Here is a 27643-nt window from a genome sequence, read left to right as displayed (position 1 = left end):
CGCCTGCTGTAGATGGAGAGAAAATGAGGTTGCATGAGAAAATGTTGGTTGAAAGATTCTCTGTTTGTGTGTCTGAATGGGAGAAAGGAAAAGCATTTACTCTTGTTTGCTGGGAGAATTCATACAAGAACAAATCCACTTCTTTTTGTTTCCAGTCAAGATCTGCTGACTAAAAGCCACTTTAGCTTCTAGGATTTGGGATATTAACTCTAGTAATTAATAGCAGCCCTCTAATAATAGATATAAAAGCTGTGTAGGAAGCTGGCAGCATGAATAACATAATGTACAGAGCTGCTGGAAAGTTCAGAGTAAGAATTTCCCCTCTCTCTTTCTGTCTTCTTTGGTAAATTAGATGGTAACTTCTTTTTTTTTAAAAAAAAAAAAAAAAAATAGTATCAATCTTCACTGCATTGTTTCCAAAAACCACCAAGTTCAAATGCAAGTAGACCTGACTGAAGAATGAGTATCAGTGGCTTTCTGTCTTACCTTCTAGCATGGATGACTTGTGGAATAATGTGCTGGATAGGAAATTCGTGTAAGCACAAACCCACTTTTCAAAGAGATAATTTGCATCACTCCTGCAGACACAGCAGTGCTGCCTAACGATTTTTCCTCTCCCCTCTGGAGTGGGAGGTGCCCCGTGTATGTGGTCTGCAACAGTGTATATTGTCAACAATCTGAGTACACCATACATTGGTCAGATGAAAATAAAGCAGACAGCAGATATCAAATATTTTCTTTTTTTTTAATTCAAATTGCTTTAGTTTGGTCTTTAATTAAGCTTAGGATTGCTCTTGTCAGTCTGTCCAAGCTGGTGAGCTCTGCTTAAAGAAGAAATACCAAGCCACTTCCTTGGAAAGGAACTAAAAATGCATTTTTAAAACAGTGAATATTTTATTGTGCACTCTTTTATTCCACCCAAATCCTCATTTTACTCATGTTAGTGTCCAAGTGTCATGATTTGTGGACAGGATATGTGTGTGTGTGTAGATAAATGTCTTGAGTTTTACTGGCTCCAGATGGAGAGCAATGGCATGTGCTACATCTAACTCGCAGCCCCAGAAACCATAGATCTGATCCGGGGGAATGATTTTGTGCTCCTCTGCTCGCAATGCGTCGTAAATGTTTCTCACACCTCACATAGGAGTTGATGTCGCAACTTCATTTCAGCAGTGAAAGGACACCTGCTACTGCAAATTTTTATTCATATCAGGGTTTCCTGCTACAGGATCTATAAAGATGAAAAGAGCAATGGGAACTCTTCCTGTCACCAGCCTGTTTTCAAAAAGCAGCATGGCTCCTGCAAAGAGGAGGAAGGAGGGGAAAAAAAAAGCATAAATAGTTAGAAAGCTAAGTGAAGCATTTCCTCTCTCCTCTAGAGAATTATCTGGGAACATGACAAAGTTTTGGTACTTGTTGATGCTGAAGATCTATGAATGGATTCCTGGAGGGTCAGGATGCTGACTGGTATGAATTCCCAAACATGCTATGAACTTTACCATACTCTCTTAAATATCCCAACCCCTCTGAAGATGCCATGCTCTTACTATGTGTAAATTAATGAAAACAGAGACTGAAGAAAATAAAGGAGTGGTAATTTTTTTCCTAGCCATTATGGGTTGGTTGTTTGTTGGTTTTGTTGGGGGTTTTTTCTGATCTTTAAAAAACAATCATAACAAGCAAGGACAACCAGTAAAATTTAAGGTTTCATTACCACAACTATGTTCAGATTTACTAATTTATTCTAGCATTTGGAGTCACTATTACAGATGCTGGAGATCTTTCTGTCCTATTTCTTCTTTATTTCATCAATTACCAGAGTCTTTTCTGTTGTATTTTCATGTACTGCTCTGTAATACACAGGGAAAAGAGTTTTTATCACCCCCCGACATGGTAATTAGAACTGTCACCATTTCATTTAATAATTCTCAACTGTAAAATCTAATCCAGTACTAGAGAATTTATTTAGAATTCAGATCTGTAGGATCTGAATACACTGAACATGAGCCTGCAGTGTGCCCAGGTGGCCAGGAGGGCCAATGGCATCCTGGCCTGCATCAGGAACAGTGTGGCCTGCAGGAGCGAGGGAGGGCATTCTGCCCCTGTATACTGCACTGGTTAGGCCACACCTTGAGTACTGTGTCCAGTTCTGGGCCCCTCAGTTTAGGAAGGATGTTGACTTGCTGGAACGAGTCCAGAGAAGGGCAACAAAGTTGGTGAGGGGTTTGGAACGCAAGCCCTATGAGGAGAGACTGAGGGAGCTGGGGATGCTTAGCCTGGAGAGGAGGAGACTCAGGGGTGACGTTATTGTTCTCTACAACTACCTTAAGGGAGGTTGTAGACAGGCAGAGGTTGGTCTCTTCTCCCAGGCAGCCAGCACCAGAACAAGAGGACACAGTCTCAGGCTGCGCCAGGGGAGGTTTAGGCTGGAGGTTAGGAAGAAGTTCTATACAGAAAGAGTGATTGCCCATTGGAATGGGCTGCCCGGGGAGGTGGTGGAGTCAGCATCATTGGAGGTGTTCAGGAGGAGACTTGATAGGGTGCTTGGTTGGTTGCATGATTTAGTTGATTAGGTGGTGTTGGATGATAGGTTGGATGCGATGATCTTGAAGGTCTCTTCCAACCTGGTTTATTCTATTCTATTCTATCTTATGATCAAAAGTCTCTTGGTAATTTGTGACACAAATTGAGCATCGTAGGTGATCATGCACACAGGTAAGAGTGGAGATTTATATCAGAGTTGTGTTTGACCACTTGCCTTTGCCAAAAACAATCCAAACCAACTATTTTCAAGGTTCTTGTACTGTGATACATAGTGAGCATCACAATTTTTAATATCCAATGTCTAGAACCATTTCTGGTTATACCTCTGCTACACAAACTCCTCTCACATTTAACTTGATGAGTCTGATCCAAATTCCATTGGCATTAATGGAGAACACTCACTGACATCAATAATCTTTGAATTGCATCTAGTATCAACTGCATTAACATAATCAGGTGAGAAGCAGTTGTTATAAATGCATTATTTAGCACTGATTGGGGAGGTATTGTCAGTTCCCAGTGTCATCAGGTGTTCAGTGTAATTTTGAAAGTCTGGATTATTAAACTGCTATTGAAGGTTATGAATCTTTCCATTGTGCTTTCAGTCCTCACTGTGCAATACTCTTTATTTACATTATAGTTCCCCTAAAGCATACATTGGGAGGGTTCAGCCACTTTATGTAATTTCTAAATCCTGAATCTCTTCTTTTATGAAGTGGCATTTCTTAAAAAAACAGAGTGAAGTGAGAGCCTCAGTGTGCTTCACATCCCTCTCATAGTGAGACACGCCCTGCATTGCTGCAGATAAGGTTTTGCACTGATTCATGCATAAAGTGGGAGAAGTGTGCCGGGTTTCTGATGCTTCTAGTTCAAGTCTGACTCCTGGAACACAGTGCTCCTTAGCTTGAATGTTTCTGAAAGCCATTAAGGAAAGGAATTTCAAACTACTGGTGCTGCATACTGTAATAACTTCATCAAGCCCTGTTCAGCAGGTATGATCAGCAGTCATAAAATAGGCAGTTGCAAGTAGCTGTCTGCATATGAGGCAGCAGTTTGTTTGGGTGGCCAAGAAAGCCAACGTTATCCTGGCTTGTATCAGAAATAGTGTGGGCAGCAGGTTCCCCTCTGCTTGGCACTGGTGAGGCCACACCTCAAGTACTGTCTTCAGTTTTGTGGCCCTCACTACAGGAAGGACATTGAGGTGTCAGAGCACATCCAAAGAAGAGCAATTAAGCTGGTGAAGGGCCTTAGACATGTCTTATGAGGAACGGCTGAGGGAACTGTGGCTGGTTAGTTTTCAGAAGAAGAGGCTAAAGAGGCCCTCTACAGCTACCTCAGAGGAGGTTAGAGTGAGGTAGGAGTCAGTCTCTTCTCGCATGCAACAAGTGACAGGACAAGAGCAAATGGACTCAAGTTGTACCAGAGGAGGTTCAGGTTGGATATTAGGAAAAATTTCTTCACAGAAAGCTTTCTCAAGCATTGGAACAGGTTCCTGAGGGAGGCAGGGGAGTCACCATCCCTGGAGGTATATGACAGACATGCTTTTAGGAGCACATCATTTGTTTTTTTGTGAAGTCCAAAAATGTTAACTATCATATTAAGCAATGCATGCACTTGTGTCAGTTGTTAGAATAATTTTGGTTTAGATTCTTGTTGTCAGGATGATGGACTTCTGTGCCAGTGTAAGACTTCATCAGTCAACACAAGTCCAGCTGCAGTTTTATTTCATGTTGCCAGACCTCACCCAGTAAATCAGATGTGAAATCTTCATGTGCCTTGTGAGACTGGAGTGAAGATACTGGTGAATAATGTGATTTAAACCATGGGACAAAGAAATGAGTGCATGTTTTATTTGGCACAGTAATATCACAGCAGGCTGTTGTAATCACCCACAGGATAAAGGAAACCCGCAGTTACACCAGCAGGTGAAGAAGGCCCCTTACTGGGGTGAATTGTTGCACTTCCATAGCTGAGAGAGAAGATGTGGCCCATTACTAGTATGTGGCTGTGGTACCAAGGTCTGATTCAGAAGTAGCTCATTAAAACCAGAATATATTTACACCTCCTGAAGGACCAAAACTCTGAGATATTTCTTGCAGATCAAAGCAGATGAAGTGTGCTGAAACACTATGAGAAAATATTTATAAAAGAGAAGTACAAGTGCATGGTTTTAAAATGTAGTTATTTACATGGGTAATGAAACTAAAATATGAAGTGGGGGGGGTGAGTTCTGCCTGGTATAGGCAAAAGTATGGAGCTAGGTGATGGACAAGTGAAAATGTTCAAAGCGTGCTTCTGGGGAGGAAGGGGATCAATATAAAAGAACTTCAGGAAGAGTACATGGAGGGGATTTACTTTTTACCTTTTTCTAGCTTACTGCAGAAAAATGTAATTGCACTTCAACTGGTCTCTGAATTATTTGGCCTTCTGTTAGTGCAGCAGAGGAGGATCTTTGATAGATGTTTATTATGATCCTTAGGGAAGATTTTATGCTGTGTAGCAAAATAATCATGGAGGTGAAAAAAAAAAAAAAAAAAGGAGAGAAAGAGAGACTTTTAAAGATGGTTTCTTCTGTGTGTTGCTTCACCTCTGTGGTTTTTCTTGTCATCTCTATCCCGAGTTCATGCTTATAGGATCCATTACTGCACAAGCTGCCATCATTTGCCCTTCGCTTTTCTTTTTCATCCACCTCTTCAAATATTTGTGTGAAACCAAGATATCAGTCATGAAGTGTTGCCAGTTTAATGGTTGGACTCAATGATCTTTAGAGTCTTTTCCAACCTAAGCAATTCTATGATTCACTGCAGTTTTTTACCACAGTATTTCTAAGTCTTTTTGAAATAACTAATCTAAGATGAGGTAATTCTCCATGTAAATTAAATTTCACAACGCAAACTCAAATGCTCCTCAAAATAAAATTACAAAGTAAAATAAAGTAGCATTGTTATGATAAAGTAATGGATCCAACAGAATTCCTTAGAGCTTGAACTGGAGATCAATGACAAGACATATTTCCAACCCACCAAGTTCAATGAACATGGTTCAAAACAACAGACAAAGTATTAGAGACATCCTGGGTGTAAGTGGAAAGCCCAGAGGATTAAGGATGCTTTGCGAAAGGACAAAGATGTCTGTGTTCCACAAAATGCCAGGAAGAAATGTATTATTTTGTCAAGTTGCACAATTTGTAGACTAAAACAGGGAAAACATACATGTCAATAAGAAACAGTTTGCTAGTTTTTGCAAATCAAAGAGCTTGAAAAGTACTAATAATAGATTTATTGCTAAACAACATCCTTTCTAGTTAGTTATTTCTGGACAGGATGACCAGCATCCTGTTTTATTTAATTTTGTTTGTTTAGGTAGAACACTGAAGTGATTAACTGAGAATAAGTGCTGATTAAAAGTGCACCTAAATTTATCCCACATTGTTTGGGGATGAATTGAGAATTTGGGAAATGTGAAATCAGGTTTTTACACGTTGGTTGAATAGTGCAAGTATATCCCAGGCCAAAGTGTGCAGTCAGAATGCAGTGTGGCTGTTGTACTAGTCTGGATGTCTCTATCAAGTGTAAACATGGCATTTTTATTCTCCTTTTCATTTTATCCCACTGATTGAATTAAATGTTTAATTGTAAGTGATTCAGACTTTAACAGCATAAGTATTACTTCATTATACGCATACTATATTATTAGATGTTATATGTATAGGCAGAATTTCATAAGCTGTGAGGAGGTGAAAGGTTTTTCCTAAGTTTTTAATGATCTTATGAGGCAATAGCATTATAGCTTTTCTACACAACAAAAACCCTCAGGTAGGTGTTTCACCCGTAGCTGCTCAGGGGTCGCCGTGGCTGAGAGCATGAACTGCTGCTACCTGCCCCCCATTAAGGCAGGCAGCCTGGCCCCAGCAGAGGGTGCTCATGCTCCCCCGGGAACCCCTCCTGCTTCAATTCACTAACTCACTTGGCTTTGCCCCTCCACTTCTCCTAGTTACAAGAGCCTGCAGGAACAGCAGCAGCATCAGAAGATGATGTTAAAGATAGGAGCTTGGCAGAAAATGGAAGCTTTTAAATATTAAAATGTGAAGCTGTAGAGAATATTTATCTACATTGTCTGAGCAATTTCCAAGCCACAGCACCTGCAGTGGTCCCAACTCGTTAGGAAATGTCACAAAGCATAGACTGACTTCACAAGGTTTACCTGTGACAGCAGCTGACCAAAACCTTTAAAGACAAGCAGATTAAATAAATGACAAATCTTGCACTGAAGTCTCACAATTAGCAGGTGGTCATAACAACCCCATGCAGTGCTGCAGGCTGGGGTCAGAGTGGCTGGATATCAGCCATGCAGAGAGGGACCTGGGGGTACTAGTCGATAGTAGGTTGAACATGAGCCAGCAGTGTGCCCAGGTGGTCACGAAGGCCACTGGCATCCTGGCCTGTATCAGGAACAGTGTGGCCAGCAGGAGCAGGGAAGTCATTCTGCCCCTGTACTCAGCGCTGGTTAGGCCACACCTTGAGTCCTGTGTCCAGTACTGGGCCCCTCAGTTTAGGAGAGATGTTGAGTTGCTGGAACATGTCCAGAGAAGGGCAACAAAGCTGATGAGAGGTTTGGAGCACAAGCCCTATGAGGAGAGGCTGAAGGAGGCTGGGGTTGCTTAGCCTGGAGAAGAGGAGGCTCAGAGAAGACCTTACTGCTGTCTACAACTACCTGAAGGGAGGTTATAGCCAGGTGGGGGCTAGTCTCTTCTCCTAGGCAGCCTGTGACAGAACAAGAGGACACAGTCTCAGGCTGCGCCAGGGGAGGTTTAGGCTGGATGTTAGGAATAAATTCTTCACAGAGAGAGTGATTGCCCATTGGAATGGGCTGCCCAGGGAGGTGGTGGAGTCACCATCACTGGAGGTGTTTAAGAGGAGACTGGATGAGGCACTTGGTGCCATGGTTTTGTTGATTAGATAGTATTGGGTGATAGGTTGGACTCAATGATCTCAAAGGTCTTTTCCAACCTGGTTAATTCTATTCTATTCTATTGTTACATATTCCCCCCCTCCCCTTTCAATCCAGTGCACAAAGTTATTACTAAACTTGTCAGTCTCTCTCCTCTAGGTACAAACAGGTGTGTCTGTCTGTGGAAGAGACAATGCAGCACTTAGTTTATCCCTGGATCTTGTTATCCCCTTTTCTCAAAAAAATACACTGCAAATTCATCTTTTGTGCTTTTCTTGGAGGTTTGGGATTTGTTGGTTTGGTATTGTTTTGGTTGGGTTTTGTTTAGTTTTGTTGTTGTGGTTTTTTCCTTCCTTTGGGGGGGGAATAGGGGGTGGGAGGAGGAAGGGGTGTTTAATTGTTAAAATACAGCAATTATAAGTGTATTTAAATATGGGTTTGTAACTTCTTCCTATCACAACAGTTTCCTACACTAATCCAGTAATGCATTGTGGCAGAATAGATGTTTTTAATATGTGGCTTATGATGAACTTCATGATCTATATACAGCAAGCAGGAATCAACAGTTATGTTCCATACACGGAATGTAACTTCATACACCTTAGGGACTCAGACATCAGAGACTTTCAAATGCAAGTCTTTGGCTTAAAGCTATCTTTCTCTTGGCTGCACATAGCACCCAGTAAAAGTTTGGATCTGGCACGTCATTTTTGAGGTGTGGCTGAGTCACAGATGGTAACACGAGTTGAAGTTTTACAAATTATTGTTCGAGACGTGTATGAATCCTTCAGTTCCTTTATTATATGTTGTGCAAGCATTCAGTTAGCTGAGGCATACTTCACTTTTGAATCATAAGGAAAATGCCACTACCCAGCTTGCTTGCAAACTCGTTTGCTTAGAAGCCTCATTGCATCAGCAAAAACAACAGTGCGTGTTTAGAGTGCTGCGTGGAGCACAATGTTTCCTTTTCTTCATTCAGTAATTTAAATGATTGAAGCTATACTTCTCACCAAAAAAACCCAAATCATTTTATTGTTATGGATCATTTTTCAAGGGAAACTGAATTTTGGAATAAAGTGATGGTGAGTAAACCAAGTGAATGGGGAAGGAGGGATTATTTTTGTTCTGAGGTTTATTCAGCAGTTTCTGAAAACTAAAATGGAAGTGATTATGGTAGTCTGACTAAAGGGTTATATGGTTTATATTAAGAAGAAATCATAACATAACGATTCAAAAAGAGCGTCAGACAGCAACAGGCACGCTGGCTGCCGTGTTGTGTGAGAAAGTGGAACGTAAATTCTCTTGTAGTATCAAGGCACAAATATGATTCACAGTCAGTTCATCGGACTTTTTTTTGAGAGGGAGACATGTCAGTTCAGTACAAAACTGTGTTTTATCTGAGGAGCTGCTTTTAACATAATAGTAACCTAGATTTTCAAAAGAATTTGTGGCGCTGCTCTCTAGCTATTTACAGTCATGATTGCTTAAAAGAAGGAAAGATAAAATCATAACCTGATTTTATTTCAGATGAGGTAAAACTTTTTATAAATTACTAATAATGATTGTTCTCTTTCTGGAAACTGCATTCTCCATATTCGCTGTATTCTGAGTCTTCTGTAAGTAGCCAATATATTGTGTTTCTATTTTATCTTTTTTAACGTAGGAATAAAAACAGTACTTTGGTCATTGAAATACCAATTTCATCCCAAGGGGGGTGGAGGGTGGTGTTAAAATCTAAGTTTTGCCTGTAAGAGTAAAAGGGCCCAACAAAATAATTCTGCTTAAGTATAGGGAGATAACCATATACATAGCTGCAGGTTAGGACAAGTAAATTTTATTGTGCCTTCTTCTGTTGCTGATAGTAATCAGGACATTCATATTAGCCTAATGAAAAGAAAATATCAACCAGAGGTTTTCTAAAGTAACTTGAGGAACACTCTTTCTGAGGGAGAGAGGCAGCATGATCGAGCTGGTGAGGTATATAATCAGTGTGTCTGGCTTATCATCTCACGTACTACCACAGGCAGCCTTCTGTGAGTTTGAGGAAGCTACCATGCAATTTTACTACACTTGTTTATAAAGACAATTGTTTTTAATTCATGTTTTAAAGTACTCCCTCCCTCATCTTTCAGTTTCCATAGTTTTAAAATATCAGTAAATTTTTTCTCCTTCACGGGGCTCCTGTGATTCTTTGCTTGTTTGCTTAGTCTTTGAGGGTGCTGTTTCAGCCATCTCTAGATCTTTCCTCCATAGACAGCACTGCAGTTGAGAGAATAATTAATATAAAACTTGTTCAGATTTGCTTGGGCTTACTGGTGGTTTATTGTTTTTAAAAAGGCAGCTAAATTATCTGTTTGGCTGTCCAGCTGCTGAAGATGTCAGCGTACATAAACAGCCTGTGATTTACAGATGTACAAGTTAAGCTAATCTTTTTCCATATAACTTAGTTTGCAAGCTGTGAAGTTGTTCATATTGCTGCCTTGTCTGTATGATTTGTGCAAATGTCATTAATTCATGAGATCAGGTTTGCGAGTGCAAGCAGTTGTCCTGTTCAACATTTAGGCCGTGATCCCACACCATGGTTGTAAGCCAGGTGTTAATCTTGTAGGTGAAGATTACCTCTGTGGTAGTCTGAAGATATATATCGAGCAGGTTCCCATGTATGGAAATTAGTGAACTGTAGTCTCCTCTCAGATGAGCTCTCTCTGCCAAGAGCAGAGCCCTGTGCTTAAAGCTAGGCTTTATAAACACTTTGTGAAGGAGAGTCAATGAAAACTTCTCACTGTGGGACTTCCCATCTCTTGCAATCAAATAAGCATACATGCTTCCTTATGGTTTCCAGTCACAGAGAGCTGCTTGTGGGACAATTAAATTTTGTTCATGGTTTTCTGCACTTAAAACAGCCTCATAATTTAAAATGTCCAAAGGAGCCAAAAAGTTTTTTTTTTAAAAATAGGGCCATGGTTGTGTGAGCACCCTAGTTTTCAGGAATGATTTTAGAAGAAAGGTGCCTGGAACTTTTGGTTGTAATTCCAAAATAAAACAGCAAATGCATTTCATTCCTGTGGAAGAAGCCAGCTGGTTGCCACAAAGAAGATACATCAATGTCTGCATTGCTAGTGAGGTGTGCATTGATGCTGTTGTACTAAGATGAGATGTGGAGGGGATTCTGAAGCCACTCTGAACAGTATCTCAAATCTGAAAGCTGGCAAGCTGGTTCCCCATGTGTCTTGAGAACGGCATTATCTAGCCAGCTTGGTGAGAGTGACAGGAAGCTGGTCTTTATTGGATGATTAGGCTGAGTCACATCCCTTGTCAAAGATATAAAAACATGCATGCTAGTTCATCAAGAGCAGTATCCTCCTTTCCTTTGATCACAGGCATTTTGCTTACTTCAGTTCCAGTTTTGAGTTTTGGCCGAGAAATACATGATTCTATTCTATGATAACCAGAATGTCATAGAAAGTGTAACTGTAGTAGGAAACTTTTTAATCCTATAATCATCTTATATTGAAAACTGAATAGTGGGAGAGAGGTCATCAAAGCAAAACTGTTCTTTGATGCATGGCAACTTAATCCTGCGGAAGGACTGGGTTTGATTTTTTAATTCACTTCCTGTTTGATGATCATTTGCTATTTCTTTCTGTATCTATGGGTCCAGTTTGAACTGTGACTCTCAGTAAGGTCTGATGAACGCAAAAGGTCTCTTGACTTTGCATTGTGGCTGTTGGTGTTCTAAGCCCCGGCACAACTCTCGCAGGCTCAGAAAGACCCTGCTATTCTTATCATCTTCTGAATCATTTAATTTGTGGTGCATTTATTTGCTTACAAAGTTTTGTAGTGAAAGGGGGACTCTTCATACACGTTCTGAACTGCTAGGGTGTGTCAGTTGGTGTCAGTGCTGTGTTTGAAAGGGGCTGAGAGAAGAAGAGTGTAACGGAAGAGTTGCCCAGTCACAGGTTCATGGAATCTGTCTAACCATAGGAATAGGATATGCCAATGTTTGCTGTTGGCAAGTGCTGTGTCACTCTGCTAACATTTTTGGGATACAGTTCAGAAACTCAGCCCTGTAAAACTCTAAGTTGACTCTCTGTGTTGCCAGCTTCACCAAACAATGGAAAGATTGATCTCACGCTTCCCTTTAATTAAAACGTGTAAAGTAAAAAGATAAGCTAACAAGTACTTTAGCAATAATATCAATAAAAGCACTAGCAGGTTTTAAACATGAACACTGTAGAAATCATAGTTTCAAAAGAATGCAACCCTTCTGAACTCAATAGGTCTTCTGCAGTCGCAAGCGTAGAGGAGTGAAAGCTTGATTTGTAAGCTCAGACACAGCAAGGCAGTCAGCTGCTGTTATTTCAAGCACTGGAAATGCTGATTGTAGCCGGTTTCCCTCGCCAAGCAGAGGTCCTGCCACTTTTGAGAGGCCTGTCCTTGTCTGCATGCAATCCACCAGCATCTGAAATGCTTAACCTATCACTAAGCAAGTAGAAAGTTTGAATTCACATGAATGAAGAAACTGCTGATATGGTATGCCACGAGTCTTGGTGCTTTTTATGTAGTTAGGCAGTAAGTAGAAAAAGATACTGAAATCTTTTTCTGTAGTAGTTGCATATAGGATGTCTTTTAATCCCTTCCTCCTAATTTTCATTCCCTCAATTTATATTTTGTGTTTCTTTTTCACCCCATCTATGGAATTTGAAACAGTATCTGCTGCAAACCTACCTACCTTTGTTTTCTGTTTTCTGCCATGTAAATTCTAAACCTCCAAGCCCAGTATTTATAAATAATCTACTCCTCTGGAAGTGATAATTATTTTTTTAGAATCAGGTTGAAGGCTGTATGCTTCCTCAGGGAAAAGACATGTATATTGATGTGTTTATGCTTTGCAATAATAACGCTGGTCCATGTGAGAAAACGTGAATTATTTTTTTCTTCTGCTATACCATATGGCTTATGACTATTTACAACCCAAACAATAACATCTGCTACTGTGTAAGAGAATCCATTCCTCTGAATTGGAGATGCCTTGAGTAGCAAATGAAAAAGTACGTGTCCACAGATGTATTCCGAATATCCTCATTTACCACACAACATCCTTGTCCTCTTGGAAACATGCTTAGCTAATGGGGAGATTTTGACAGCTTGGTTTGGGACTTTGGGGGGAGATAAGGAAGTTATGTCCAATGACAGCTATCCAAGTGGGAGAAGAGAAAGACATTCTGGTTGGGTACTCAGCACAATGAAGATGTGAATCAAGAAAGATCAGTTGACTCTCTGAACAAATAAATTAATTTCTAGTTGAAACAACAACAACAAAAAAAAAACCAGGTAATCTTTAGACTTTTAATATGTGTGTCACTTCAGGTCTATTGGTGTTTAGTGTTTGGAATTTCATACTACAAAGATGTATTTTGCATTTCTCAGCTAGTATCAGTCATTTGGGGCTCCTGTTTAACCCTCTTTTTTATTCTGCTGGCCATTTTGATAATTCCTGCATTTTTGTATGGGTGTTGTAAGAGGTGACTTACCATTATTAGTTATTCCTGTCAACACCAAGAGGAAAAGAAGGAGGATGAGGAGAAGGCTGAGATTCTCAACAACTTTTTTGCCTCAGTCTTCACTGGCAACCTCTCTCCTCTTGGCTCTCATGTTGATGGCCCACAAGATGGAGACCAGGGATACAAAGTCCCTTCTAGTGTAACTGAAGACAGGGTGCATGATCATCTGAGGAAACTGAAGATGTACAAATACATGGGACTTGATGAAATACACCCTAGAGTCCTGAGGGAATTAGCTGATGTAGTTGCCAAGACACTCTCCATAATATTTGAAAAGTCATGGCACTCAGGTCAAGTCCCTTGTGACTGGAAGAAAGGAAACATGACACCCATTTTAAAAAAGGGTAGAAAAGAGGACCCTGGAAACTACCAACCTGCCAGCCTCACCTCTGGGCCCAGGAAGATCACAGAACAGATCCTCCTAGATGAAATGCTAAGGCACATGGAGGACAGGGAGGTGATTCAAGACAGCCAGCATGGCTTTACTAGGGGCACATCCTGCCTGACCAACCTAGTGGCTTTCTATGATAAGGTGACTATGTTAGTGGATAAGGGATGACCTATGGATGTGATCTATCTGGACTTCTGCACGGCCTTTGACACAGTCTCCCACAACATCCTACTTGCCAAGTTGAGAGATATGGATTTGATGGGTGGGCTGTTCAGTGGGTAAGGAATTGGCTGGATGGTCACATCCAGAGGGTAGTGCTCAATGGCTTGAAGTCCAGATGGAGAGCAGTGACAAGTGCTGTCCCTCAGGGGTCCATACTGGGACTTGACCTGATATTTTTATCAACGATACAGACAGTGGGATCAAGTGCACCATCAGCAAGTTTGCAGATGACACCAAGCTGAGTGGTGCTGCTGATACACCAGAGGGATGGGAGGTCATCCAGAGGGACCTGGACAAGCTGGAGAGGTGCACCCAGGTGAACGTCATGAGGTTCAACAAGAGCAAGTGCAGGGTTCTGCACCTGGGCTGGAACAATCCTCACTATCAATACAGACTGGGGGAAGAGGTGATAGAAAGCAGCTGTGTGGAAAAGGTCTTGAGGATGCTGATGGATGACAAGATAGACATGAGCAGGCAGTGTGTGCTTGCAGCCCAGAAGGCCAGCGGCATCCTGGGCTGCATTAGGAGATGTGGTGGCCAGCAGACTGGGCAAAATCATTCTGCCACTTTACTCTGATCTGGTGAGACCTCACCTGGGGTACTGCATCCAGGTCTGGAGCCCTCAATATAGTAAGGACACAGAACTAATGGAGTGGGTCCAGAGGAGGGCCACAAGAATGATCAGGTGTTGGAGAACCTCTGCTACAAGGACAGGCTGAGAGAGCTGGGGTGGTTCAGCCTGGAGAAGGGGAGGATTTGGAGAGACCTAATAATGGCCTTCCAGTACCTTAAAGGGGCCTACAAGGAGGACGGAGAGAGACTGTTTACAAAAGCCTGTGGTGATAGGACAAGGGGCAATGGCTTCAAACTAGAGAAGAGCAGATTTAGATTGGATGTTAGGAACAGGTTCTTTGTTGTGAGGGCAGTGGAACACAGGAAGAGATTGCCCAGGGAGGTGGCTGGAGCTTCATCCCTGGACATATTCAAAGTGAGGCTCAACAGAGCTCTGGGCAACCTGATCTAGTTGAGGATGCCCCTGCTGACTGCAGAAGGGGTTGGACTAGATGACCTTCAGAGGTCCCTTCCAACCCAGACCATTTTATGATCCTATGATTTTCCAGCTATTATACAATTGGGCTACTTATTGGATCTTTGTAGCATTCTGATTGGAAATGGTGTTTAAACCATGTCTGTGCCTGTCAGCAGGTTCTCTTATATTTTCACCAAGTTGTTCGGTGTGTCTGCTCTTTCCTAATAGGTTAGACAATCAGTACATAATATTTATTATGATTTATCTCATAAAAGCATATTCCAAGGAAGATGAAATCTTTAGGGGGGTATTCCCCAGGCATATTCTTCCTGTCACAAAATAATCTAATGATGCTCATCAGCAAAAAGAACTGCAAGTTTTCTGCAGTTGATAGATTATCTGCCATGAAGCTTTGCTGCTAAACAAAGCTCAATTAATTTCATCTGACTTCAGAGTGCATCGAAAAGTAGTATCAATAGAAGTGATTACACTTTCTAATGCTGTTTCCTGTTATGGTGGAGCTTTCTCATAGAAAAGCTGTAAAATTATGACAGATTAATTTCTTGTAATGATTTCTATGATTTCCATTTTACTTTTGTTAATGTATCTACAGTACTTCTGTGCCACTGCTTCAGCTCCACAGAAACAAAAGGACTGGTAAGAGCCTTCTGAGCGATACTGGTAGTTATGCTCGCAGCCCTGAAACTCATTGCTTCAACAAGCCTTTAATTTGGATGCTCTTGTGGTTGTCTTACAGAGAGGTTTTTAACTTAAATAGTTTTTGTCCTTCTGCTTTGTGTGAACAGATCTCCAGCTCAAACTCCAATTTACTGTAGTCCACCACCTCTGTTCCTCTCCTCATGTACAATAAATGCTCTGTTGCCATGATTATGTTGGCTACTTATAATTTCTCTTTAATGACTGTGCAATGACCAGAAGGGTTTTGAAGAAGGGACCTGCAAAAATGAATAGGCACTTGTGAACCTCTGAGAGTGACCTGTAGGGCACATCCCATGTGCCAATTCAGCAAAGAAATGAAGTGGGGCTGCAGGTAGATGCAGGTCTGTGTTGTAGAGCCCAAGCAATGCTGCTTACAAGTAATGAAAAATCTCTCTTATAAATCTAAGGGCTGTGATATGGCACCAGGCAGTTGTGACTCCATAATTCATGTGCTGAGTCAGCTCATTCCCATGTGAATGGAGAGTTACTTGAGAGCATGCATCTCAGTGTGAATTTCATCTTGCTTGCCAGGGATTAAAAATGGAATTACCATAAATATTTGTATGAAAAGCCATAAATGCAGGCTTAATCTACATCAGAGCTGTAGGAAAAAACTTACAACCCGCTTCTGCCAGGAAAATGTTGATAGGTACCATCTCCTGCCCCATTTCTGCTTCACTAGAAGAGACAGATTACTTCAGCTTTCTTGGATCATTGCAGCTGTGCCCAGGTTAAAGTTGGATCTACATGGAAAGAAATCAGAGTAAAACAAATGATAACAAAAATGGCCATTAGGAAAAATTGTTCTCTATTAAAAAAGTCTACATTTTGCCATGGCCTTTGCCTGCCAGAGCTGTTCTGTGAGCATTGACAATAGTTTGCATAAACAAATTTAAGGGACTTAGAGAACTTGATTCCATGCTTTTTTCTTGCTAGCTGTTTGCTATGTTAAGCAAAGAATCAGTTTCAATACCCACTAAGCAAAATTCTAGAAAGAGCTTTGAATATTTACTTCTAAGTTGCTGCCTAGGGATAGATGAGTTTGTTGGCAGCTCTGTGTTGCCAGCAATCAGTGTCAAGGAATCACCTAGTGAATAAAATTGATTTGCTGACCTGTGACATAATTTCATGCCATTAATACCTCTGCTCTTCCTGAAGTCCTGCTCTAAATTCATACTATATTGAGATGAGAATTTGCTATTGAAAGCTCACTCTCTGCTTCCTAAGGAGGGAATTCATAAGCTTTAGCTGTAGAAGAAAGTCATTGTATTGGTTATCAAGGAGAACATCAGTGTGGACTGTTGACTTTATAAAACAAGTCCCAGTGCGGTAACTGAATTTACACTCATCCCTTCCTGCAGCTTCATAGCTTTGCAAACATGGTAGAAGTAAGTTGCAAAGGGCCTATGCTTTGCTACCAGCTGTGCAAACCAGTGAAATTGAGCCTGTCCTGCACAGAGGCAGACTTGCATATGAATACTGCTTAGCTTTGGGACTTCATAGGTGTTGTCTACATTTTGGCTTCAGACCAACAGGCTAAAATCTAAGAGAGTCATCTCTGAAATCCCATACGCATGCTTTAGTACAGCAAGTCAGAGCAAGAAGCTATGTTTGGACAGCATCCCAGCAAGACAGTGTGGAAAGTATGGAACCAATTAATGTCAGAAATGTGTGCCTTCGTGTGAACCCTAGTGTCCTGGAATTGTTGAAGCACACTTCTCAGAAGTCTTCTCATGGAAGTTAGATTAATTGACTTGCCCAGAGACCTTTGCCAGGACCCAGGTGAGTGATCTGAATGTGCTTATGCAATAGTCTTGCAAAAGTGAATCTCTTAGCATCAGGCAAGCACCTCCAACATTGATGGTTTGTATAGGTTTTACCTGTGGTGCCAGAAAAGGTTGAGCAAGGGATGAGGTATGAGGGAATTTGGATAGATCTTCTTTCCATCCTACTCTAAAGAAGAAAGTCCTGCTCCTTCTATCTGTAAGAGATCTGCTTTTCCATGTTTCTACAGGCTGATTATATGAGGGCTTATTTTGTTGGAAAGACAAGGTAGGGGAAACAAGGCAAGAGAAGAATTCAGTGTCAATCCCACGTCTTCCTCTTTTCCCCCCAAAGAAATGCCCCGTTCTGTAGCTCTGCTAAAGAGCAGAGATGCCAGCAAGGGAGCTCAGCAACACTGGAACTCCAAGATCCTCAGGGCAGCCTCAAGCCCTATAGTACCGTAGCAAATGCATTTTGGGCCATTTTCCCCAGCATGGCTGTCACTCCATATCTTGAGAGTGCAAAACAGCTGATCAGTGCCCTAAGCAAGGCTCTGATAGACTCAGGACTGCGCACAGAAGGGTTCACAAAGCTGCAAGCATACACATGGTCTGCTCTAACATGAGAAGTTTTAGATATAAAATGTCCTTGAACTCTCATCCTAGAGAAGCTCCTGCAACATGAATTACACTTTGAAGTGCCATTAATCTCTTTATATCTGCATTTTCCTTCATTTTATATTAATTTTGCGCCTTTTTTATCTGGGAAAAACAAACAAACCCAAAAGCACCACCACCCCCAAACCACTTTGTATTGTTACATGATGAACTTGCCCAAATACATTTACTAAATCAGCAGCGCAGATCTACAACTGTTACAAGAATTCCTGAAGTCTATCTTTAAAATCCCTGTTTTGCCTCCTGACTTAAGAGTCTTCTAAGACATTACTTCAAAGGGGGATTTTGCCCATTTGTTATATCTTGGGTTCAGTAGTTAGTGATAAATGAATCTCAAGTGAGAAAATAACTGAAGGCTCAGTTACTCGTTTGCTGTTCAGGCAGAAAATGAATTCCTTCTCTGAAATTCAGGAATTTGATAATACTAGGTAATCTTTATTTTTATTTTTATTTTTTTAGTGGATGATTAGCTTCATGACAAATCTATCACTTTGCCTTCTCAACTATGATATGTTTTGTCTTTTTTTCCTCTCGACAACAGAATTCATGGCATAATATCACCCTGTTGGAAAATGTGTGTGTTTCTAGTAATTACTGAAAATTATTCTGTTCCTAATTTCCATATTACACAGGGTGATTCTGATTTAAAAGTTAGATACTGACATGCAAGAAAGTGCTGGGATAAGTCAGTTAATTTCTTCTAGCTGCAACAGACATTTCTCTGTGGGAAGACACGCTGCCACTTGCATGTGCTTTTTTTTTAAAACAGTTTAAGAATAATCCCTGCATGAATCAAAGCTGGGATCCCATGCAGATGCTGAATTTCTGTGCTATCTTCAGTGAAGGTATCTCATCCTTTGTGTAAATTTTACCGCATTGGGAACTCCATGAAACCTTTTATTTTTCCAAAGAAAACCAACCGACCTAGAATTGCCTTCATATCCGTTTCCAGGTCTATATCTATTCCTTTCAGAAATGTAGAGGTGAAACTTCACCTAAGCACCCATCCCCTACATGTCCCCTACAGTGACATAGTGCATCTGAAACTCGTATAGAGGACAAGATGTCCTTCTTACCTATAAATCAAAATAATATCTCTGCCTTCTTAGACATACCCTGCCTTTGGACTTCATTTAGTATCTCTCCAAATTGTTTTGTTATGCAGTTCAAGCCAAGGATGGCAGAAGCACTCTGCTACCACATGTTATGGGCGCTCCTTACTGTTGGCTTAATGAGTGAAGTCATAACTTGCCTTAAATCTTGCCCAGCCCTTTATAACTCCTCAGCCCATTTAACATGTCACATCTGGCCACCCTTAGGCATGGCTGACACCTTTACTCAAAAGATGTGACGGCATGCTTACCTAAAACATTTGCCAAAGCAAAGGACTGAAGCAAAGCCAAAGCTTAGAGTTCCCTTAGGAAACAGAGAAGCCAGTATTGTGGTCCCCAACAGGTCCTTACAAAAAATGCTGAAAGAAAAGTACTCAGTAAAGAGAGGGAATCAGAAGAAAGGCTGATCCTCTTACAGCACCCCAAGATAAGGCAAGTTTTGTGGTAATAGATTGCTGCAACACAGGCAAACCCTTAGAGCTTTCTGTACTTAGAAAGGCTTTTTTCTGACTGGTCGTGGTGGAGACTTAAACCTTTAATGCAGTGAGAATTATATTTCAACGTGGCTTTAATTCTCAGTAGGATGGAAAAGCTAAATCCTAAGAAGCATCATAAATTCACAAACTAAGTATAACTAAATATGGCATTAATCATAACATCTCATTTTGTTTTCCATCACTTTCCCTCCCATTTTGAACCTTGTTTTGCCAAGTTTTTTGGACTAATATTATTAATCCTTTCCAAAAAATTTACTGCTACAGAAAATACAAATCACTTTTGTTGTTGGCAAATTAAAAATTTTATATAAATATATGAATTGAAAAAACTTGCAGTTGACTCTCCTCTTAAAAATAGGCCCTTCAAACCCATGCAAAATTCAGATAAATTCTCCGTTAGTAGTCTCTTCTCCCTGACTGGTTAAGGAGTAGGCTCAAGACACAAGATGAATTACATTGACTAGACTATACTATAACCTGGGTTGAGCAGTGGCATTGACTTGTATAGCACATGGCCTAAAGTCTTCTAAATTCCTTGTCTAAAGGAAAAGAAGAAACAAACCTTGGGTAAAATGCTGCCTAGATTAAATGTCAAAAACCTCACTGTGTTATAGTTCACTATAAAATGATGTGGGAAAGATGAATACTGTTCAACGGGATTAATATGTTAATAAAACAGATCATTTTTTGCTCTCAACTAAGTACAGAATTCTTCTGCAAACAGCTGAGTAGGCTCAAGGCTATCATCTTTGTCCATTGGTTATCTTTTAATGACAAACTTCATTATTTACAATGTAATGGCACAACGAAAAGTCAGAGAAGGAATGTTATCTGTTCAAAAGGATTTGAGGGGGTTTCAGCTTTACAGGCTTTCTGGCAGTTTCATCCACAGAGCCTTATTTAAATTTTGGGTTTTGGATGCAGTGTACAAAAATTTTAAGCAGCTGATTTTAGCCTCCACACTAGTCAAGTAGAGTGGAGCCATGCACATGTGCTCTGGAAGCTGATGTATGGTGTTCCCCCTGCTTGTGCTCCTGCAAGATACACTTTGGTTTATTGGAAAGACTTTGTCATGTGCAGCTGACACAAAGGGCCTTTCTGATATGGTTCCTGTGAAACTGGGGGGGGGGCAGGAAGCTCTTAGGGTGGAGATGATGGAAACAGAGGACAGCTAAGCCAGAGAAAAACAAAGCCTCTCCATCTACTCCTTTGCTAGCAGTAGTAGGAGGTGGTAGCCCAAAGCAGATAGTTCTACATAAATGGGACAGATGTGTGGCAGCTCTCTCAACAGATTTCTCTTTCTCCTTCAAGACCCTCATTTTCAAAGTCGCCTGGCTTTTGCACAGCTTTTGTCTGATCTCACCTCTCTCATCTAGCATCAGAGGCCTTTTGGTGCTACCAAAGGCTGCCTAAAACTTGTGCTGCCTGAAAGGAGCCCTCCTTTATCTTTCTGAAGCATCTGTTCACCATCTAATTTCAAAGCATAGCTGAAAATCCGTTTTGTTGTTGTTTTTCTTTTCCCTTATGCCAGTGCTTTTAAATTTCTTCATCGCTTTGTTGTTCTTGCTTAATTTGTAAGTTTACAGATGTGGTCTCTTTTTGTCTTTTGAGAACAAAAATACTGCCTGAGATTGCTGCATTGTAACATGTATCAGATATTTATTAGTTGGTAATACTTTTTAGGTTTTTTTTTTTAAAGGCAAAACACAAATTAACCAACCACAATAGCCTTGTTATGTTTAAGTCACTGTAATGATTCTGACCTGTTGTGTTTTGTCAAACAAAAAAAGCACAAGGGAGAAATCAACTCTTTGTTGAAAAGATTAAATAGTTAACCCTAATGGATTTTCACACATCAACTTTGGTCCATTTTTTACCTTTTGTTGTTATTGTTGTCGTTGTGTTTTTTTTCCCCTAATACTGTAAGTCCTCTGTCTGATAGAGGGATGCTTGTCATGACCCTAATTCCTGACTTAAGGACACAGTATGTGCTTCTTGGTGCATGTAAGGATAATTTTAGTTTTCCATTCATTAATTCCCCACCCCCAACCCCAGGCTTTTTTTCCTCATCCATATTTATACTGATAGTGATGAGAAAAGGAGGTGGAGCTGCCTCCTGTTGTTTTCTCCATGGCTTAAGCGATTTGGGTACATTTCCAGCTTGGTTACACTTTTCAGTTTGTGGATTTTTTTAATTTTCTGAGTTGCAGCCTCTTAGAAGAAGAAACAGTAACGACCCTGAGAATTCTTCCTTTCCCTTCCCTCTCCCCGCCACCTCTTTCCCTCTGAAATCACTGGCCCAGATAAGTCCCATGTCAGCCAAAAACATCTGCATGGATACATTCCTTTCAGATCTTTCAAAATTAATTTTTCAAGGGAAAGAAGTGGAAAATTCACAGACTTTATTGGGTGGGAAAAGTCTTGAGAAAGACACATCCAAACACACTGTACTGAGTTCTAAAGAAGCTGTTTCCCCTGAGCACCTTCTGAACTGTGTTATTTGATGAGAAAACTGTCACACAGAGCATTTTCAGCAGCCCAGCTTTACTAAACGTTTTGCTGTGTGGCTGGCCTGCAGGCTGCACTACTATGTGCATGTATGTTTGAAATCTGAGACTTAGGCAAGACAAAATCTTTTTTCACCAGAAAGCTGTTAGTTTCATGTTATTGCTCCTTAAATAACATTTCAGTACCAAATATTTTTTCTTCTGCTAAATATTCGGGCATAAAAGCTCTTTAGAAAGAAATGGTAGAAATGCTTAAAATAACATCTAGGCTTTCGTATTTCTCCAAAATGTGTGAACGCTGGAAAATTATATGAGTCCAGAAAGTAAAACTAGTTAAGAGCTCTAAGGATATGAAAATCAAGAGGATCCACTAGAGGTATTCATGCAGTGTGATAGTTGCTATTCTTCCCTCTGTAAGAGATGCCTGTGAATGAATGTATGGGTTTGGATACATACATTCAGTTACTGGAAATCTGGTCCTACTGAATCTAGAAATCCTGAGATCTCAGTTGAGAGGTTTTGAAAAAATTTGTGAATGCTGAGTTACAGCTGTAGCAAATGAGAATTCTGCATCTCTCATCAGTGCAATAGTTTGGCAGAGGGGAAATCTCATCTAAAAGCAGGTAGAACAGGTATGATTTGCCTGAGTTTATCCTTTGAACTTAAAGAAAAATGTTCTCCACCTAGGTGAGCAAGAGCCAGCTGCTTGCTTGCTCGTACATATGCATGTCTGGTCCTGTGGAGTGGGCAGAAACTGAGCTGATGCACTGAGTAAGTGTAATTTAAATAACAGGTTTAATTACAGTTCTAGAACTGGAGTGTCAAGTTTGTGACAAACACAGTAATTCCCACTGCACTTAATAAAGTCAGCAAATGTTGATCAACAGGTACTGCTTACTCTGTCTTTCTGAAGATTTGATTTAAAATAACTGAGATCAAATCAGTTCTAAAAACAAGATATGCATGCACTGCATTCTCAAGGTTTATTCATTTAGCTAGTTCATATTTTTCGTGGTATTTAGTAGCAATAGATGTTGCAAAATGTCTGCTATGACAAAGTAATAGGACTTTTAAAGGCAAAACTGTCGAGTGCTGGGTAAAGAATTAGAGAAATCAGAAGTTCTTGCACAGACTTAGAATTTGTGTGCAGTGACAGCTGTTTCCCTGAATATCAGGGGTATATCAATGAACATATCCTATTCAGGGGATTTGAGGGGATATGTTATGAAACCATTCTGAAGGCTACTAACTATACATTAACTCAACAAGGGCACACAGTCTCAATCTGCACCAGGGGAAATTTAGGCTCAAGGTGAGGAGAAAGTTCTTCACCTAGCGAGTTATTTGTCATTGGAATGTGCTGCCCAGGGAGGTGGTGGAGTCACCGTCCCTGGAGGTGTTCAAGAGGGGATTAGACATGGCACTTGGTGCCATGGTCTAGTCATGAGGCCTGTGGTGACAGGTTGGACTCGGTGATCTTTGAGGTCTCTTCCAACCTTTGTGATACTGTGAAACTGTAACTCACAGCATTTGATGATTTTCCCTTAAATATTCCTTTTAGTTTTGAAGAATGAATGAATGAAGCCCCTTACACTAAAATTATTTTGTCTCTGGTTAACAGGGAATAGTGCCATTAACAAAGTGAAAAAAAAAATAAAGAAAAAGATAGTACAAAGTGGTGCACAAAGCTTTTTGTTTTTGAAAGCCATTTTCTAAACATTTGATTTGTTTTGTGTCCATTACCACCGCTAAAACCGAATGCTTAAGTGGGAATTATATTTTAGAAAGCAACATTTTTCCTCTTTAAAATATGCTTTGTGCATTTTGAAGAGGCTTTCTGGAGAAGAAAAGGAAATAGTTGGATCTTAGGAGGACATTCATTTGCTAAAATGTATTGGGTTTTCATTTGAATTTTTTTTACAGCAGGTGTTATTTTTGAAGAAGTTATTCAGGCTAAATAGGTTATTGGTTCCCTATTTCTTGGGTTTTCCCAAGAAATAGGAGAGACTCCCCCAAAAAAATACCTCCATGCATTTGAGTGTTTGTTACTGTTATATTGATGTTAGAAATAAATTACTGAAAAAGATATTTTGAAATTCAAATAATTTTTATTTTAACTCAAACACGCTTTATTCCTACCATGAATCTGAGTCCTTCAGTTTTGATTCCCTCTCCCCTTCCCCTAAACCTTTTTAGCTTTTCAGTCAAATACATTGGCAACTGCAGGACTTTTGTCTTGTTTCTATGCTCCAATATTTGAATTCAAGAAATAGATTGTATCTAATCTGTTCAAGTTTGGTGCCTCTGATGTCAAAATCCGAGTGTCATGCACTGAACACCACCTTGGTCGTTTCAATCAAAATGAGAAATCAGTTTTGTCTTGGCTTATATCTGTCCCTATGTTTTCCACAATGCATGGTTAATGGAAAACAAAGGGGCTTATCCCCTGTATTTTTAAATTGATTAGTTCTGTTTTCAAAATACATCTCCTGAACAAGAATTGCTACCATGCATTAACTTTCTGCTCTTTTTCTGTGTGAAATTTTAGACCAGCTTGTCAATTTCAATCAAACTTGAAAAAATTGATTGAAATTAATAAAACTTAAATTAAGTTTTGGGATTACTTTTCCAGTTACTGAATAGAAACATATATTCCATTTATATATGGGCAGATTTTTGTTTTGATATTTGCAACATGAGGATGAGCAATTTCATTAATCAGCTACTGTATACAGGACCAGATAGCAAGACAGACAATGGGAGTTTCATGAGTCCTACTGGATGTGCGCCATTCCATGTAGTAGATATGAAAGAGCTGTGGGTCTCAGTGTGCGCTCCCACAGTCTGATTCTATTTATTAATACTTTTCCATCTGAAAATTCTCACCCTCACAAAGTGTCTTGGCATCCATAATCAATGAAATCATGCACTTCATTGGTTCCAACCATCCCCTACTCCATGTTCCTGAAGGGACCACCCTAAGAATATTTATGTCAGTTCTGCTGTCTGAGAGTATTCTATGTGGAAGTAAGGCTTGTATTTTCCCCCACATATAAAATCTTGTGAACTCATCCCAAGGCTTGATTTGACCATTGCTGCTCCTTGGTGTTATATGACACATTGACTCCATGAGCAGGGCCCCTCTCGAATCCTCTTCTCCTCAGGATGCCACCAGAAAGACAAGTAGCAGTTCAAGCCACTCCACCACAGGGAGGATGGAATGATGCATGTTCCCTCCAGGCTTCCTGCTTCTCCTTAATGAATTAGTCAAAAAAGATGCCTTGGAATCAGAAAACTTGAGAGATGATACTGTAGAGATGTTCATGACTTCTTATTTCAGAGTAGAGGAAAGATCTTCAAGAAAGAGTTGCAGCAGGACTACATGTGCTGGTTTTGCATTCTAGTGATATTTGTGTACATCCTCAAGTGCTGATGAAACCAACAACTCCATTAGATATCACTGGTGTTTTCCTGTTACTTATATCAGTCCTGCTAGGTGCTGTTTTTCATCCAGAAGTAATCCAAAGAAAGGCAGGCTGATTAAGACAAAACCAGTTGTCTGGTGTTATAAATACTGGCCTATGGCTTTGCCCTTAGTGACCTGAGAGGTACCATAGGTTGCCGTTTTATTAGCAATACATCCTCAGTCTATTTTCCCTCAGACATCACATGTTAAATTGATTAGGCACTGTGTAATTTTAAAAGTATGCAGTTGTTGTTTGATTTATATGGTCAGAGTGCCTGCCAACTCAGCAATTTCCATCCTAAAATAACAGATCCAAAAAAAAAAACCCAAGCCCTGCAGTCAGCTACTTTATGTTGTAATGAATCAGCTGCAGATCTGTGCAACCACTAATTTCAGCTCATTTGTCCAAAGGGACAAGCAAAAACATGCAATTTTCTAGCAATTACAATCAGTGAAGAATTCTGTGTGGAAATGGTCAGCAGAAATATCAAGAAAAGTATTTAGATCAGGAAGCATTTTCTGCTGTGTTCTACATGTGCTCCATCTCTCTCCATATATGTGTTTTCAGTAAACACAGACCTTCTTGACAAGTTTTACATAAAGAAAAAGAAGGGGAAAAAACCCACCCAACCAAACCAAACCAAAAAACACCAGGCAAATCAAAGCAAAAACCCCCAAACCTGGGAAAGTCAATGTAGATTGCTAGAGGTTTGCAACTAAGTGCATACTTAAGTGAATGGCTGCTGACAAGGCAATGCATGCTTTAATAACGTCTCTTAATGCTGTAACAAAATGAATGAAAAATTTTCTTGGCAGCTCTATTATGCATGGTTGTTCCAGATGTATGCTAGACAGGCCCATATGTGGTACATTTTTGCCGCTCTGCCACTGAGCAGCACATAGACTAACAGAGCAGTGGTAGGTACGGCAAATAGGAGCACATGGTCATATCTAAAAGCAAAGCTAAATAATGCTGGTACACTTTTCATGTATATAATACACATCCTGGTATTAATTAGGAAGGAGTAAGAGAATAAATTAATTTACTTTTATTTCAAGTAGTTCAAGATACAGAGCTTGCTGATCCCTCCAAGATGTTGTGATAAAGATACCTCATGCTGACCAACCTACTGCTCCATAGGTCTACAGTCCTTTCTTTGTGACTTACATGTAAAAAGCTGTAGGCTAAATTCAGGTTAAGAAATGCAATTCTCAGAGTTCTCTAATAGTAACAGAAAACAAACAAAAAAAATCAACCCATGCAATATGGTGTCTGGGAAACAAGGAGACCATTTCCCATTATTTTGCTTTTCAGCAGTGCAAATGTCACCAGGAATTCAGATATCCCTTCTGATACAAATGAGCCAAGAGGCATCTGACATGACGTATGCCAGCTTTTATCAGTCCAACCACTTATGACCATACTGACATGTGACTTTTTCATTTGAAGGTGATCTATAGAGGCTCATATTTGATTTGTGTATTATTTCTGTTAATGATGCATAGTTAAACCCAGAGCAATAATGTAATAAGACAAATCCAATTGAGTTCATTTGTGGGGCCTGTGAAAGGAACATCTTTAACAGACCTTGTGTTTAATGACAACATGGTATTGATTAAATTATATGCACAATGGTGTAAACAATAACACTGACTTTCCAAAGTGTGCTCTGATTGAGCTACTATTTCAGATTTAGGCTGTAGGGTTAGAAATGGGGTGAAAGCATATCCATAAATAGGCTTTGCATGGCATCAGTACTAATTAGTGTAATTATATCCCGGTATCATTTGGTTAATTTATAAGTTGGCAATATGGCTGAAAGTAGGGTGGCTCTTTTCTTGCCTTTTATGTTTAGAATTTGCTTGTTAGGATGAGGTCATTAGTTTAAAATTAAGTCACTTTATTTCCTCTAGCACTAATATTAATGGAATACTTCATCACTGGAATTCATATCTTGCCTTTCTGGTAAATAGAGGGAGGAATTCCCATGGGGTTTAGCTTCCCACTCCATCATTAAAGGAGGAATTTCTTACATGTGCTCTATGAGACAATGAGACAATTTCTTGTGAAGTCATTTTTGTACACACATTCCCATCTTCATGCCTCCAGTGGGCTCTTTGGATTTTCCCTCCATTCCTCTGCCAGCACAATCCACCAGTTCAGATGTAGAAGGTAGCTTTGCTTTGTAGGGGGACAAA

General features: G+C 40.1%; 1 protein-coding gene across 4 annotated transcripts in view; it reads left to right on the top strand.

Moving 5' to 3' along the window:
- Positions 1-27643, top strand: part of LOC137448087 (SAM and SH3 domain-containing protein 1-like) — a 603815-nt gene that overhangs the window by 393588 nt on the left and 182584 nt on the right. Inside the window, exon 1 of one of the 4 annotated variants that reach the window (XM_068152272.1) lies at positions 22655-22749. The exons of the other annotated variants lie outside the window; for them this stretch is intronic. The gene's annotated coding sequence lies outside the window, so the exon portion shown is untranslated. Of the gene's footprint in view, positions 1-22654; positions 22750-27643 lie in introns of those variants that run through there. 4 annotated transcript variants of the gene reach the window in all.

This window comes from Melanerpes formicivorus, unplaced genomic scaffold (assembly GCF_026170545.1).
Source record: "Melanerpes formicivorus ecotype bairdi unplaced genomic scaffold, bMelFor1.0.p_v2 SCAF_2, whole genome shotgun sequence".
Classification (NCBI taxonomy): domain Eukaryota; kingdom Metazoa; phylum Chordata; class Aves; order Piciformes; family Picidae; genus Melanerpes; species Melanerpes formicivorus.
Note: the sequence above shows the minus strand (reverse complement) of the source record. Positions and strands in the feature narration are given on the sequence as shown.